Source organism: Phoca vitulina, unplaced genomic scaffold, assembly GCF_004348235.1.
Source record: "Phoca vitulina isolate PV1807 unplaced genomic scaffold, GSC_HSeal_1.0 scaffold48, whole genome shotgun sequence".
Classification (NCBI taxonomy): domain Eukaryota; kingdom Metazoa; phylum Chordata; class Mammalia; order Carnivora; family Phocidae; genus Phoca; species Phoca vitulina.
The window spans coordinates 9,366,539-9,383,170 of record NW_022589751.1 but is presented as its reverse complement, the minus strand read 5'-3'; the positions used below and the strand labels follow the sequence as shown (position 1 = coordinate 9,383,170).

Sequence of the window (16,632 nt, the reverse complement as noted above, 5' to 3'; positions counted from 1 at the left end):
AGAATGCACGGATTTAACATTTTACACGTACTGTTTTTTATGGTCTGCGTGTAGACTTATGAATGTGAGTCTATAGGAAGATAATGGGGCAGGGGAAATGGGGGGCAAATATGCATGACAAAATGGGTCTGTTAATTTCCCTATTTTTACAGGATGTTTTGACAGCTTTTCAATTTAGTTTCCACTGCCATTCACATGACTGAGAGTGTGTCTGAGACGACCAAGGAAATAGGATGATTTATGCTTTATATGACTCGTCATCTGCCCGTTGGAGAAATTACGGAAACCACAGTAGGCTTGTCATATGGACTTTTGAGAGGAAGACTTCCTAATTTAGCCATTTTGGTAAAATTTAGGCAAACAGTGGTTGATTGGTTTTCAAAGATACCGAGAAATGAACAAAATCAGTAATTGATAAAATTGCCTTTTCTGTGGGGGATAAACACTTGGAGGCTATTTTATTTTCACTGTGTTTATGTTTTTTAAGAAACATAGACTATGTGTTACACTAAAGTGTAAACTATGCTGATGTTTTATGCATGACAAATAGAATACAAATTCCCTATCACTCACAAGGTGCCCGGTAGATGGTGGTTGGATGGATGTCCACATGTGTGGGTGCATTCATGGATTGTTGTCCATTTTCCTTATTCTTGGTCCCGTTTTGAATGCTTCCATTGGAGGAGAGGAAGATATCCCTCTTATGAGTATCCTTCTTAGGGGGCCTATGCTGCTGGTGTCATTTGGGTCATCAACCATTTCCATGGAGCAGGTTTGTCTTGTGTCATGTAGTCAGGATGTATCTAAAGAGAAACTTTAAGCTGATTCAGAGCAAGACAGGGTTGAATAGAGTACATCTTTTTTACTGTGTCCATACTTAAAAACGTACCAGGTATGACATCCTGTCCCCACAAAAGAATCAGTATGCTGTTATAAAAACTAACAGTCGGAATTGTTTGCTCCATGGGGGGTATGGGTAGGTCTGTTCGTAGCAGAGATTAACTTGGGTGTGTCTTCTTTAAAGGAGATCATTAAAGTGAAGACATCTGTAGAGTTCAAAAGAGACCTCTAGAATTGGCTTAGTCATTTTGGAAATTCCTTGGTACTTTTTCTTCTGGGTTTATGCCTTCTGCATATGTGTATCTTCCCTATCACTCTTACAAGTCTAGACTCATACCAGGTTCTGATTTAAAAGAATGCTGGTTGAACATACATATTTTGTCTGCCAAGTTGCCAGTTTCACAAACAGCCTGCTGGCTCTCTCTTGAACATCTGATAACACAGGAAATAGAGGGGAGGCTGATGATGAAATGAAAGTGCTCTAATTTTAAAATTGGACTAAGTAAGTTTCCTTTTACATGTACAGTTAATGTTTGAGGCCATAGTTGTAGTTAAGGCTTACAGAAAGATAGACGCCCATCAAAGCTAGCAGATAGAAAAATATTCATGTTCGCTGCTGACCCATTTTTTTTGAGCATGTAAAACGTGGGGAAACATTTCTGTTGCAGGATACGGATTTAGCATTCCTGATGGAGTCAACCTGTTTGTTCTGAAACAGATTACCCCTTTCATTTTCTAGGACTTTCTGAATATCATTTCTCAAAGCCTTGGTGTGTAGCCAGAGGTCTCCGGTTATAATTGTGAAGTGTTTTTGTGTTAGAAGTTTTTTGGGAAAAATGTTAATACCGAAAGAATTGTACACTCATTTGGCTGCCTAAGTGTTTATTTTTATTTTGTATTCACTTGGAAATCGGTGTCCCAGAGGTTGTAGAAACCCTTCATTAAACATTGTTTCCCCCCAGTCCCTTCCATGGTCTAGGATGTTCATGTGGTTATAACTTGTCCATACTCTGGAAGCAACAGAGTCTCTGATGGGAGAATAGGGACAGGGGAGCCACTGAATCCACAGGATGGAGATATGGAATATTAACATTAGAAAAGGAAACTGGGATGATCTGGCCCTACCCCTGTACTTTAAAATGAACAAAGTGGGACCCAGAGGAATTTGAGGACTTACCAATGTCACACAGTTAGTGGCAGAGATGAAACTTAATTTATGTTTATATTCAACAAATATTTATTGAGCTTATGGAGTGCTTGCCATGGGGGTGGCTCTCTGCAAGGTCCTGAGAAGACATGATGAAAAAGTCAACTTAATTCCTGCCCTTGCAAAGTTTATGTGTCTAGAAGGAGAAGGCCATTGAATCACCATTTGTCCCATTAATTACTTAATGCCAGGTATGTCCAGTGTTATGAGGCAGAAGTCTGAGAGCTCCTTCTGAATAATAAGGGGACCTGGGATATCCTAAGGTCCCCTTTGATAGTTCCTCATAGCATCAATTAAGGAAAGAGTGAGTTTCCTGAGCATCCACCTTGAAAAAGAGAAGAAAAGGTGTATCTTCCAGTGGTGGCAGAAGTTATGCATATGGTGGGGCGCTTGGGTGGCTCTGTCGGTTAAGTTTTTTGATTTCGGTTCAGATCATGATCTCAGGGTTGTGAGAATGAGCCTTTCGCTGGGTGTGGGGCATGCTTAAGATTCTCTCTCCCTCTCCCTCTGCTCCTCCCCGCTCTTCTCTCTCTTTCCCTGTCTCTAAAAAAAAAAAAAGTTATGCATATGGTTACCTAATGATAACACAGCCCAGTTAACCATGGCTTTCAGGCACATGAGTCATTTTTCTCAGAGTAATGGTTAGACTGTCTAAAATTTTAGAGTAGCTTTATTCAAGCACTCTGTTTTAAAATGAGCATTTTGCTTCTTTCCTTAAATTTGAAGACAACAGTGATGTTAGGTGTATATGTTAGTATGTTCCCACAATTTGAAAGTTTCACCTTCTACTTCATCTAAAGGTTTGTTGGTTAGAAGGGTGGGTGGGCTAAAGATAAGTTGGAAATTAATAAGGATCAATATAAAATTCAGCACAGGGTCCAAGAAAATAATTGAACAGTTGTACAAAACAGAGTGAAGGAATAAACATTTTAAGAGTAGCATTTGTAAGAAGATCTGGTGGTTTTAGTTGGAGGTGAGCTAAACATGGTCAACAGAGCAATGTCCCCTTCAAAAACAGTAAATGTCACATGAAGATTTATGAACAGAAGTATTGGGGTCAGAGAAGAGGCTCCTCTTCTATCCTGCATTAGTCAAGCTTACCTGGACCCATGTTTACTCTTTCATTGGGAGGCACATACAGATATTCAGCCGTCTGTCCATCCATCCATCCATCCATCCATCCAATCATTTTGTTTACTGTCCCTTCAATAGAATGTAGGCCTCAGGAGAGTGGGGATTCCATTCACTGCTGTATACCCAATGTCTCCAGCAATGCTTCTCACGTAGTAGGCCCTCAGGAAACTGTTGAATGACTGAATGGAGTGAATGAGAGAATTTCAAATTCTGTCAGATGATAAACGTTTAAAGGAAATATGTTTGTGGAGAAAAGAAGTTTTACTGGAACCACGGAAACTGTCTTCCGAGTTTTGAAGGCCTGTCATGCGGGAAGGCAGAGGGGTGAAACTTTTCTGTTTCTGTGGTGGGGAGGGGCAAGGAGCCACGGCTGAAAGTTGCAGTGATGGCAATGTGACATGAGTTTAGTTCCAAAGACAGGTGATCCTGGGAAAGGGTCAGGTCAAGTGATAAAGTGGATATTCTTAAGCAGAGGTCAAAATTTTGTAGTAAATACTGAAAAAAAAATTGGCTTTATTTTGAAAAGCAAAACTAAACATTAAGAAAGTAAGTTAATTTGATCATATAACAGTTTTGATTATAATTTCAGCTATATGCTAATTATTAAGCCACACAAAGACTGAATCAGCTGTTGCTGGGTTTTATGCAAGAGGGGTTGAATACAATTTTCTGACAGTTTTATGCTAGCACAAGATGACATTCCTTAGTTCACATTTGACTTTTTAAAAACAGTTGTATTGAAATGTAATTGACTTTTACAGTTTTCAAAGTCTCCTCTCAATCATTATGTATTCTTATAATTCACTTTTTTTTTTTAAGATTTTATTTATTTATTTGATAGAGAGATAGAGAGAGAGCACAAGTAGGCAGAGTGGCAGGCAGAGGGAGAAGCAGGCTCTCCACTGAGCAGGGAGCCAGACGTGGGGCTCGATCCCAGGACCCCAGGATCATGACCTGAGCCGAAGGCAGCCGCTTAACCTACTGAGCCACCCAGGTGCCTAATTCACTTTTGATTATTAGGCAGCATTCCTGTAGACTTTTTCTTGTCGGTTTGTACCCTTGCCAATGGACAGTGGCTTTGCGTGTAATTCAGTTTTCCAACATTACTTTCAACAACCTCATAAATTTCTGCATCTTTTGCAAAATCTAGAATAACCCGATATAACCAAATCACACTGCATTTATAGTTTGTTGTAGAGAAATCCTAAATCTGAATGAGAACAAGCAATAAAAATGTGACCTAATGGATGAGAATATACACCATGATTAAGCAAGCAGAGATGTTTAAGAGACCAATTTTGTAAATGATCATTTTGTTAGTAAATACTTTTATGTTATGAAAAACTGAATTTCCTATGTTACCATAACTATGGAGACTTAAAATAGGAATACTCAGAAGATGATAAGGCTATCAGAGTTGGAAGCCCCTAACGTGGGTTCAGAGCCCTAACCTTTGTTCCACCAAGCAAATAACTGAGGGAATGAATATTCTGGCACATTTGTAACCCATTCCATTTGGTAGACTAGTTGGGAAGCTTTGCTATTGATGATGGAATCTTGAGTCACAACAGTCTCAATTGGTGTGAACACTGGCCCCAAGCCAATGCATGATATTTAACAAGGCTAAGTGTTTATTTGCAATTAGGTCCCAAACTTCATCCCCCTCCCCACTCCCACCCCCACAAAAAAACAAACTGAATTCTTCAATTGTAGCATTGGAGAGAGAAAGTCCTGGCTTCCTTGGTCTACATGAAAAAGAGCTGGGGGTTTGAGGCGGCCATATGCTTGGTGCGAATCAGCAAGGTGTCATGACTGCTTTAAGATGCAGTCTTGAGGGGCGCCTGGGTGACTCAGATGGTTAAGCGTCTGCCTTCGGCTCAGGTCATGATCCCAGCATCCTGGGATCGAGCCCCTCATCAGGCTCCTTGCTTGGCAGGAAGCCTGCTTCTCCCTCTCCCACTCCCCCTGCTTGTGTTCCCTCTCTCACTGTGTCTCTCTCTGTCAAATAAATAAATTTTAAAAATCTTAAAAAAAAAAAAAAGATGTAGTTTTGAGCTGCCCTTCTGAACAGTGGCCAGACTGGACGAAGTGACAGCCCTCCTTGTATTATACACAGAGTCTGGTTACCCATCTGAAGTAGCTGTTGGCAGAAGGTGGGGGAGTGGAGAGTTAGGTTGGGGGGGGTGTATAGGGAGAACAGATAAGCCAGAGCTATCTTCATTTAAGGCCAACTTAGAAAGGTGAGGGTATTACTCTGGACTTGTTTGTTTGTAAGGAGAGAACTCCCAAGTTGGACAAAAGAGGAATTAACAAAGAGGAAGGGAAGGAGTGCAGTTGGTCCTCAGAGATAATCTAGAACCAAGGGCTCGAACTCTGCATTACCTCTTCACCTCTCCTTCCTGTGTCTCTCTGCATATTGGTGTCATTTTCTCTTTCTTTTTTTTCTCTTAGAGCAAGAGCACAGGTGTATGCACAGGGGTGGGGGGAGGGGCAGAGGGAGAGAGAATCTTAAGCAGGTTCCACCCCCAGCATGGAGCCCGATGCGGGGCTCGATCTGACAGCCCTGAGATCAGGACCCGAGCCGAAATCAAGAGTTGGACGCTTAACGACTGAGCCACTCAGGTGCCCCTAGGGCATCATTTTCTGATGAGTCCTCTCCAAGGAGAATTCCACCCCCTAGGAGCTGTCCTACCTCACTCCTTCCAATCCCAGCTCCAGAGAGGAACTGATACTTGTCCTCTCTGGTCCAGAATTTAAAAATCCCACAGTAGGGTCTAATTCGTTGAATTTGAGTCACGTGCCTAACTCTAGGCCAATTAACTGTGGCCAGAGGATTGGAGGACTGTGAATGGTCCATATTGATAGCCTCAGGTATGGGGTTTCTAAAGGCTTGGCAGCTTCCATTCAGATCGGTGCTCTGTTCTTGTGGAGCAGTGTGAAAGATGCCGGCACCCTGAGGCAGCTGGGATCATGCCTGGGCCTGAGAAGTAGGACTAAGCGGCGGATGTGTAGTCCCAGAATTACAGAATCGGGGGTGTAGTGAGACGGAGGCTCAGCACTGTCAAGTGACTCGCCCAGGGGTACCCAGTCAGTTAGAGATGAAAGCCCAGGCCTCTAACACTGAACTCGGAGTTCTATCCACTCTACTTTATTGTCTCCCCAAAGAAGAAAATGCCAAGCCGTGATGACTACCTTCAAACACCTGAAAGATGGTTATGTGGATATAAGAAGGGTGTTTGATGATGGTCCAAAGGCAGATAAGGATTCATGGACAGTAGTGACTGACTAGGTCAAATTCTACTAGATTTAAGGAAGAAGGTTAATGCCCGCACTGGCGTAACGATGGAGCAGGCTGCCCCAGGAGGTGGTGGCCAGAGGCCCTGTCCTTGGAAGCCTTTGGGCTGATGTTGGATAAACATCTGCCAAGGATGCTGAGGAAGGAATCCCTGAAGTCCCTTCCAAACCAGAGGCACTGTAGATGACACCCTGGGCCCTGGACTATGCTGCTTTTTACTGTTTTCCTCCAGCGTCCACCAGCTGTAGAATGCTTATGGTGCTAAATGCTGTGCTAACCATTTTCCAGTGATCATCTCATCTAACCTTCACCCATAAGAGAGACACTATTGTTATTTCATTCTGCAGATGAGACACAGAGTCATTGTTATTTTCCCAGTGGCACACGGGAACTTCAGGTTTGCTCCCCAACTTTGGGTCTTTTTTTTTTTTTAAAGATTTTATTTACATATTTGACAGAGACACAGTGAGAGAGGGAACACAAGCAGGGGGAGTGGGAGAGGGAGAAGCAGGCTTCCCATGGAGCAGGGAGCCCGATTCGGGGCTCGATCCCAGGACCCCGGGATCATGACCTGAGCCAAAGGCAGACGCTTAACGACTGAGCCACCCAGGTGCCCCCCCAGCTTCTAGTCTTAACCAGTTCAGTGGCTTCTCAAAAACGATTTGTTTCCAGTCTCGTGTGCACAGTGTCTCTTTCAAGTGGTCTTTAAAGTGTGATCCTCTGAATACCTACGTCAGAACCATATGTTTTTGGTTTTGATGCAGAACCAAATATTTTGAACCTCGTATTTTTGCTTTTTGCTCTTGGGGCAGCAATATGACCAAAATGACATTTGGAGAGATCGTTCAGCCCAGCTAAAGGACTGACCCTAGTTGTTTGTTTGTTTTTAATTAAAGCACAATTGACGCACAATGTAGCATTAGTTTCAGGTGGATGGCATAGTGATTGGACAAGTCTATGTCATGCCGTGCTCACACGTAGCTCTCATCTGTCACCATACAATGCTATTACAGTACCATTGATGCTGTTCCCTCTGCTGCACCCTTCCTCCCATGACTTATTCATTCCCTAACTGGAAGGCACTCCCCTTCACCCATTTTCTCCATCCCCCCAACCCCTTCCCTCTGGCAACCATCAGTTTGCTCTCTGTATTTATTATAGGTCTGTTTTTGCTTTTTGTTTGCTTATTCCTTCATTAAGGGCCGAGCCTAGTTTCTGAGGCAGCCTTTTCCCCAGTGTCAGTTGGATGTAGAGCTAAATGTAAATAGATTCTGCTTAAAGGAGAAATGGAACCCCTATTAAAACCTGATTTTCTGATGAAATATCAGTACATTTCCTTCTATAGGCTCATATGAGTATTGTATTGAGATGGAGTCAAGCCCTAATTTCCTCTGACATCTTATCCTCGTCCTCTGACTCTTATCACCAACCCCCCTTTATTATAGGTAGTTACGCCCCCTAGAGATCTCAGGTGGTATGTTTATAAAAGGCCCCATCTCTGGTGTGGGTGGGAATGATGGCGGGCTGGAATGAGCGAAGACCCAGATGTGCAGTGTTGCCTCTTGAACAAACAATGGAAATGCTAAGGGGTGTTGGGGTGGGGTGAGGTTGTTCCTAAATTTGCAATAGCTCCCTGGCACACAAACGTACAGAGAGGTGGTCAGGATATGAAATAGTCCTGGCCAGCAGCCACTTTGTGCTGGGGAGTGAATAGCTTGAAATCTATGGCTGCTCTTACGGATACCACAGAATGCCATTATGTTCCTAGGAGGCGGAGGGGGGACCCCTGTCTTTTTTGTCTCTCTTCTTTACCCCACGGCCCAAGTCGCTTTTCCTTAGATTCTAGTATCCTTTCCCCTTTCTCTGGACTCCTGTGGAACTCATTTGCAGGACATCCATAGGTAACGTTCATTTATCTAATCGCTTCTTGAATTTCCAGTTTGCTTCTGCCACTAGTAAATTCCTTAGGAGTAGGGCCCATGACTATCATTCCATGGGATTCTCCATTATGCCTAGCACCATGTGGGCACACAGATCTCAATAAGTACTGTTTGCTTCGTTGGCTGTTTGGTTGAAGTCTTGGAGCACAGATATTATAGTCTCTTTTTAGCTGAAGGAGCTTTACGACGATGATTAAATTACTCTCTCAGTGGGGTCACAATTATTAGTTGTCACAAATGTGCATTGACTGCCTACATCCTGAATTGTTGAGGGGAAAAAAAATGCTTTCAGAGCACTCACGATCTAAATAAGGACTCAGATGCAGTTTCACCATTTGCTTCAGGTGATCCTGCTGCCCTCCCATCAATATATAGTTATTGAACACTCAGTGAATTTGGTGAGGGCTTGTGCTCTACCGGAGGCTGGAGAGGCATTACAGAATCTGTAGAAAACGTAGGTCCTAGTCTCAAGAATCCTCCCAAGCTAAGCCGGCCAGTGGGCACTCATCTGTTCAAGGTTACCTTCGGTGTCTGGAACTTACTATTCCTTTTTTTTTTTTTTTAAGTAGGCTCTACACCCAGTGTGGGACTTGAACTCCTGACTCTGACATCAAGAGTCAGATGCTCTACTGACTGAGCCAGCCAGGTGCCCATGGGGCTTACTATTCAACAGGAATGGGCGCACGGTTCGGCCTTGCCAGTCTCCTCCTGACCCAGCCTATGTCGTCAGGCCTGGCTCCCTAGTGCCTTCCTACTGCATCAGATGAGGACTTGTGTGCAGAAAAGGCGGTTAAGAGGGCGGTGGGTATGAGGGAAATCAGTGTCAGCATCAGGTAGATGGGAGTTCCAGTCTCTCTGAGCTCTCGGAGGCTCTGCTTCGTTACCTGTAAAATGTGGTGGAAATGTGCACCTCTTGGGACTCTCAGGGAATGTAACTGAGAGGATGAATGGAAACGCATGGCTCCATGTGCCCCCACCCCCTAGCCTGCCTCACCCAGGCTCACGTCTGCTCTGCTGTCAGCATCTCTTTATTCTCATGGCTACTGCTTTGGTTTTACGTCCTGATCATTTCTTGTCACAGAAACTATATCTTTTATTTTATGATCATCTTTTATTTTTTAATTTTTGTTTATATTCCTTTTTAAAAATTATTTAAATTCCATTAGCCAACATATAGTACATATTTAGTTTCAGATGTGGTGTTCAGTAATTTATCAGTTGTGTATAACACCCAGTGCTCATCACATCGCATGCCCTCCTTAATGCCCATCACCCAATTTATTTTTTAAGTTTTAGAAATCTCTTAAAAATGATAAAGATCATACATGCTTGTTATAAAACATGTTTCTAACAATCAGAAGTCTATAGAGGAAAAACCAAAAATTTCTGTCTCCTTCCCCAAATCTTCATTTGCTTCTGTAGAGGTAACTGCCATAAGCAGCTTGGTGTGTATCTTTTTAGAACATTTGTATAAACTTATCAAACATACACAGGCCTTTTTTCTTTATAGATAGAACCATCGTATACATACTTTTCTCCAACTTGATTTTTCAACCAGTTGATCCTTTTCTGTGAATTTGCAACATATACATGCATGGAAGTTTTTTTATAAAGTAGATTATTGTGTACATTTTATTCTGCAGATAGCCTTTTATCTTAGTTCATATATTGATTGGGCTTCTTGTTTCCATCCCATACTCTCCACCAAAATGCCAGAATGGTTTTCCTAAAAACCCAAATGGGGGAACCTTTGATGATAAGATGAAGTCCCGACTCCTTAATATGACAATTCAGAGCTCTCTACCATCTCGCCCCAGCTGATTGGCAATTTGATTGGGGTATTCCTTCAATTTTTGTTGTTGTTAGTGGAAGATTTTTGTCCTTTGGAAAAAACCTTTGTACACCCCAATGTATTAAACAGGTAAACATGGGGCTTCTGAGGTTGATGTGTACCTATATGGGGGGTCTCCAGATCCCAGCCTGCTCAGGCACTGTTCCCTGTCTATCAAGCCCTGTTCTCTATCCTGCTCTGTAGTCTATCTCAAGGCATGTTAGTGTTTCTTGAGATCAGCCTCAAAAAGTCGGAGACGTATGCAAACCTTCTTAATTTCTCTTTATGCATTATGGGCCTGCAACCCAATACTTAAAAACAAAACAAAACAAAACTATTGGAAGCTTTTTGTTAACCTTCTTTCCTAGAGGAAATGAATTTCACAGTTTATTAACTCTTTGTTGACATGTCTTGAATGATTCCACTCAGATTCTAAGATGTCATCTACTTCAGACATCGAAATTTAGAGAGCCAGTTTTGAAGAGCTTAGTTTTGTCACTTTTCTGTTCTTTTGCCTGGTGAACATATTAGGTACTTTCCTATTGCTGACCATTCTCCTTTGTCATGGAGTTATTATTATGTTTAGATGAACATGATCCAAAGACTGTGAGGTCTTGAGGATTGAAACAAGCAGGCCAAGTTGATGATAATTGTATTCACGAGCTAAGATAGAAAACAAGCTGCAAAACAAAATATATCCAGGTGGGTTGTTTTCCGTATTTCGCTCAGTGCCTGGTGCACAGTGAATGCTTGATAAACTTTTCATCCCTCGAATGCGTGTTAGGTGTGACAATTCCGCCTGCAATTGGGGCAAGGAGGAGATAAGTTATCTCCATTGCAGGGGATATGGGGCCCATCATTTGCCATCAGTCTAACTTGGGAAGAGGCACCAGGGGTATGTGTGCAGGTGAAGATGGTCAGCATCCTTTCTTGCTGAACCACAGCCTGGGAGCCTCTGCTTCTCCTTGGTGCAAGGACCTGAACAGAATGGGGGAGACTGGGAGTATTTTTTCATTGCTTAATTCACACCAGTGAAAGGTTGTGCATCTCGAGTTTGATGACCATTGAATGACCACTTGATAACCACACTGGGATCATTTAGTTTCGGTCATCTAAGAAACTCTGAAAAAAAAATCAAGACATAAATAACTCAGAAGCTGAATTTGTGGCTTTTGTGGATATATTTATTTATACTTTTCAAAAGCAGTAAGTCTACAGCTCTAAGATACTCAAAATGACATTCTTGGCTTCCTTTGGCCACAGAAGCCACACGTCTACGTCATTACCAGGAGGTTGTGTTGAGGAGGTTGTGATCTTCCTACTGATCTTGCAAAAAAGCAAAAACAAATGAAAAGCCAAGAACTCTGGTGTTGGTTACAATGCATTTATCAGTTAGGTTCTTTAACTCTCACCAAAGGAATTTACATTATTCTCAGCTTATCTTGTCACTTGGCCACATGGTGGATCAATCAGAAGGTGTCATCTCAAATGCTCTGATCTCTGATTTCTGTAATCATATTTAGGTTTTCCTTTTTTTTTTTTTATGTTCCTTGGCACATTTTTTTCTAATATGGCGTGTATTTGGTTGGCTCTTTGCCAGCCATTTGGAAGGTATCCATTCTGTCTTAAATTATGCCAATTGTGCCTTTAAGTTTTTTTAAAAGATTGCTGACACAGGTTCGTTGGTCTTTGAATGCATTGGGATTTTAAAATTACTATTATTTCTTTATATTTTCCCAGGTAACTCAGTAGCATGTATCTCCTCACTCCCCCTCCAGCGCAGCCTAAGCTCCTCCTCCCATAGTCTTTCTATGTACCATGCAGACTGCCTGATCCCAGATTAGACTTTGTTAATGGATCAAGTAATTTTTCGCATTGGACTCAGCATTGGCCTTCCTCAGGGTTCTAGGCATCCACCCCCATTCACCTGGAGTTGACACTTGAGATGAAACCAGCATCCCATTCCTGCTCTAGCACTTTTCCTACACACCTTATCTTAATCTGTAATATTTTTCACTTCTAGGCATATAAAATATTTTAGTAACTATTTGAAAATTAACTCCCTATTTCCCTCTTGTTCAGGTTGCCTAACTAGCTATGCCATTGGTCTTGCATGAGGAAGAATGACTGAGAACCTTTAAGACCTGCCTTTCCTTGCCTTTCACACCTGACTATTCATTTGGGGGAGCCTTCTTTATCATTTGGGGTAGAATTCAGCCATATCTCCTAAGTGTCAAAGTTGCATCATTTTTAGATTCAGTAAAAGTCACAGAATCTTCAGAAATCTTAAAATGAATGTCCTCCAGTGAATTCTGCTAGCTCTTAGTAATAAAAAAAATCAACGATTAACCATCAGCCTAGTTTCTGGTATCCAGACTGGGGTCATTAAAATGAGTGGCACAGCCATGGGATGGACATCACCTCCTATATACAGATACAAACTTGAATGTTCATTTTGAGAAAATGTGTTAAGATTTCCTTGACATTTTGGCTTAAAACCTCTGCCATACAATGGAATTAGAAAAGTAAAGATCTTGAGGTCTTGGACAAAGTCTCACTCATCTTTATAAGATGCAGCTCTCAGCATATGGTGGCATCTAGTACTCAATAAATATTTGATGAATGAGTCAATGAATGATTGGAGTATCATACATTATGGTTTGGCTTTGAATAAACAAGATCAAATTATTTGGCTTATGGAAAATGACTTAATTTTATTGTCTCAATTGTCAGTACATCTGAGTTGCCCACTTTCTGGGACTTTAGTAAGAGAATAAGATGGATAGCACTGGTGGGATGGAAGCTCACTAATTTGTTAATGGGGCTACTGTCATAGGTAGACTTTTTTTTTTTTTTTTGGTCTTAATAAAATTTCAGAAAGATCTCTTTTCTTACCTTTTTCTAAATCTGAAATATATTTCTGATATCTGCAAATATTCAGGGCTCTTGTGGCATTGTACTCTAGAATAAGAAAAAAATAGGCCTCTTGGGTGGGGATGTATCTTGTTATCTCTAGCTTACTCTCCAGTACCTTTGCATTCTCCCACATGGCTTTGAACCACATTCGCAATTGAGTATCTCCTCTAGTCAACATGTGAATCCTAAAAACCTCAGATTTGCCAGTTGCACATTGAATAGTCAAACCAAACATTTTATTTAAACATGATACACATATCCCTTTGGAAATTAGCAGAATTTTCTGCTGAAGCTCCTGGTTGTTATCTTGGGACATCTTTCAAGGAATGGTTGCCACATGAGTGAAGCCTTATTTTGATTTTAACAATTCTCAGCTTAAGGCTGAATCCCTGAGACTTCAGGGTACAACCATCAGTTGAGGTAGAAAGCATATGGTTGCTTAGTGTCTAGAAACCATTTCAAAATGCCTGTTCTTAGAACCTTGTTGCAGTCTGTTTAAATGTACTTTTTCAAAATAGATTTTTAATGTTTATTTTCTGAATAGCTTGGATTTGCAACTGAAGAGAAAAGCAGCTCTTAAAAAAAAAAAAAAGATTATATCAGAGAGGAAAAAGTTACATCTAATGCTGTGTGATGGTTGCTATGGTAATGATTGAATGTAAATTTCAGTTTATGTAAAACCCTGCTAAGGTTTTGATTGGAGACCTGAGGTGAGGCTTGGTGTCAGTTGGTGAAGTGGCTAAAAAGCATCCATTAAGGCGGGGGGCGGGGGGGGGAGGGAAAGATGGGCTCACATAGCTCTTTCCCCACCCAGGTATCATATTGTCACAGACTAATCTCATAGTAGTGACTAAAGCAGTACACATTGGAGCATGAAACAAAAAATGGTGCTTCTCTTCTCCCATGACAGTTTCTTCCCAGAGGAGAGCTTCCTCGGAGAGAAGGCAGCTCTTGCAAAGTTGAGCTCCCATGTGCCCATTTCATTGGTTTTAAGTAGGTATTTGATTGTGGGAAAAGTGATTCAAACACCAGATAGAAGAGCTGGGCTGAGTGACTTTTGTAGACCTTCTAGCCTCAGTTTCCAGCATTTGAGTCTTGGACATAGCAAGAAGGAGGGGTGGGAACAGCAGAAAGGTTAATCACATCATGTTACCCTAAAGCTTTCAGGCATTAGACTTGTAAATCCACCTGGAAAGCAGGCTTTTTTGCCTCCTAAGTTAAGCAATTTAATCTAAGAAGGAACAGTTATGGATCCCTGAGTAACCAAGCTGATTACAAACTAGCATTTGTTTCTCTGAATCTTGCTCTTTAGTGCTGCCTACTTAACTCTTTGGTATTTAGGTGTAGTTGCGCTAAGAGTATCCCCCTCCATATATTTATTTATTATTTATAATTATGTACATATATTTTTTAAAGAGGATAAGATTGAGAAAGCCTACCAGTTGCTTTCCATTCATCACTTCTGTAGCAATAGGGCCTTCGGGTCCCTGGGCAAGATGCCAAGTTATCACTGCCCACCTGGCTAATTGCAGATGGAAATAATGAAGACAGACACGGTTTATCTATGCTGTGGGCATTCAGGATAATTTTCAGTGTACCAGCTGCAGTTGTTGCTGTGCATGTCCTAAGTAAAATTGGGAAATAACTGAATTTGCCTTTTGAGAACCTTCAACCTGCTCCACTATGACTCTGCTCAGCAGCCCCCATCAAATCCAAAGCCACCCATTCTGACTGTGGAAACACCCTTGTAGAGCCCTCTTTTTGCTCAACTAGATATGCTCCAGTTTCCAGAACAATCTTTCTCCTCAGCATTCTCTCAAACCTTGTCAGAATCCCCTCTCCAAAATGAGAAGGTAACTGAATGAATGGTTATTCTTTAATGGTTGTCATTGGAGGAGTGGCTATAGAAGATTTCCAGAGCCTCTGGTTTTAGATTTCCTGTCCAGTTTTTCTCTGACCTTGAGGCATATACAGACATCAGATTTATTAGGGGGTCAGTTATTTCTCCCCCCCAAATTCATTTGTTGAAATCCTAACTTCTAGTAGCTCAAAATACGATTGTATTTGGAGATAGGGTCTTCTGGGAGGTATTGAAGGTTAAAGTAAGGTCATTAAGATGAGCCCTAATCCAGTACGACTGGTATCCTTATAAGAAGAGGAGATTAGGACCCAGATATATGCATGCACAGAGTAAAGACCAAGTAAGGACACAGCGAGAAGGTGGTCATCTGCAGGCCAAGGAGGGAGACCGCAGAAGAAACCAAACCTGCTGACCCCCTGATCTTAAACTTCTAGCCTTCATCTTAAACTGGGAGGAAATAGATTTCTGTTCTTGAAGCCCTTTGGTCTGGTGTTTTGTTATAGCAGCCCTAGCAAAGTGTGGTGTAAACTCTGACAGTTTTTCAAGTGCCTGATTTAAGCTTTGATTGCCACATCCATTTCAAAGAGGCATCGACTTCAAAGATGGCTACATGAAATAAACACATTGTCAGCCACAGGACTAGATAAAAAGCCACCTCCGCACACTGAGGCTCCTTTGTTTTAAAGATCTTGGTTGATTTTGATAACTGACCCTTTGGGCCACTTGTCTTTTTTCTTCCTGCTTTAAATGACCGTTCTTAGGGTTTTTTTGTTTTTTAAGATTTTATTTATTTATTTGACAGAGAGAGACACAGCCAGAGAGGGAACACAAGCAGGGTGAGTGGGAGAGGGAGAAGCAGGCTTCCTGCAGAGCAGGGAGCCCAATGCGGGGCTTGATCCCAGGACCCTGGGTTCATGACCTGAGCTGAAGGCAGATGCTTAACGACTGAGCCACCCAGGTGCCCCAACCATTCTTAGGTTTTAAATTCACCATTAAAGAGTAAGTCTGCAAAACTCCAGGCCCCCCGCCCCCCAACCCCAGTAAAAACAGAACCGCAGGCCTGTGCTCTCTCTCTCTCGCTCTCTCTCTTCCCATGACCTCACTGTGTGGCCACAGGTGTGCTATGTAATTTCCAGGTCTTGTAAGTAATAAATGTTTATTTTTTCAAAGTTTCCTGATGGCCATTGCTGAAGGGCATCTAGCGATCATAATAAGAACCACAAACGTTCATCCATTTGTAACATTGGTTTGGAAAGGGAGAGGTCTGTGGGAAGCTCCTGGGGTGCAGGTGAGTGCCCCCAGGCATTTCTAGCAGATAGCATTGCTCTAGATAGGCTGAGACCAGCACAAAACACAACCTAATATAGATTTATACACAGATAACATGTATGGATGCCTGGGTAGTTATTACACTGAGTGGCAGAAGCATTATTCAAAATTATCTTGGTCTAGTTCAATAGGGATGATCCTAAGTTCTGCTCTTAGGTCCATAAAAGCAATTGAACTAGTGCAACATGGCAGAAATGCAACGTGGCAGTAACCTGTGAAAATAAACTGCTGGTTACAGTGGACTACTTGACTGATGAGGAAGCAACAGAACGATGTTGC

At 41.9% G+C, this 16,632-nt stretch overlaps 1 protein-coding gene across 1 annotated transcript in view; it reads left to right on the top strand.

The window, feature by feature from the left end:
- Positions 1 to 16,632, top strand: part of PIK3AP1 (phosphoinositide-3-kinase adaptor protein 1) — a 113,042-nt gene that overhangs the window by 18,089 nt on the left and 78,321 nt on the right. The gene's annotated exons all lie outside the window — the stretch shown is intronic.